The sequence below is a fragment of the Cyprinus carpio genome, chromosome B21 (assembly GCF_018340385.1).
Source record: "Cyprinus carpio isolate SPL01 chromosome B21, ASM1834038v1, whole genome shotgun sequence".
Classification (NCBI taxonomy): domain Eukaryota; kingdom Metazoa; phylum Chordata; class Actinopteri; order Cypriniformes; family Cyprinidae; genus Cyprinus; species Cyprinus carpio.
In genome coordinates, this window is record NC_056617.1 from 12,403,757 (window position 1) to 12,404,480 (window position 724).

Consider the following 724-nt stretch of genomic DNA (forward strand, 5'->3'; position numbering starts at 1 on the left):
TAAGGGAGACATACAAAAGGTGCAGGGCAGGGGGGCCTCCAGGACAGGTTTGGAAACCACAGGTCTAGAATCATCACAGGCTTCCCAGACACCTCATCGATCTCTTTTTTGTTGTGCATACTGGATAAAAGCACAATGGCCTTGTTCTTTTTGGGCACATGGGACACCATGGCTTACTTTTATCAAAAAACCGAACAGGCTTGATCCTACAGGTCTCGTCTTGCAGACATGAAACGAAGGCAGAACTTCTGGTAATGCATTTGCAGAGCAAATCAGCAGTGAGTTTTGCAGTTATAAACCAGTTGTGACATGTACTCCAGAGTTCTGAACTGGCTCTACCAATTTCTTTACTATACTCTCTGCCAATCCAGTGCACTGCTGATCACCTTCACACCCAGTCTATGGTCGACCATTGAATGTGTATGCTCTAGCAACATCACACATTAGAAACAGTTTCATTCCGTACTTGCCAGGTTTTTTGGGCATTGGGCAAACCTACTGATGCTGAATGCAGCTTTGAATATTGGCCTCTCACAGAGACTCAGATAGAGGACTCCTATCACAGTTTCTTCAACTCGTTTCCATAACTAAAATTGTGAAACTCGTGTATTAATATACAGGTGCATCTCAATAAATTAGAATGTCGTGGAAAAGTTAATTTATTTCAGTAATTAAACTAAAATTGTGAAACTCGTGTATTAAATAAATTCAGTGCACACAGACT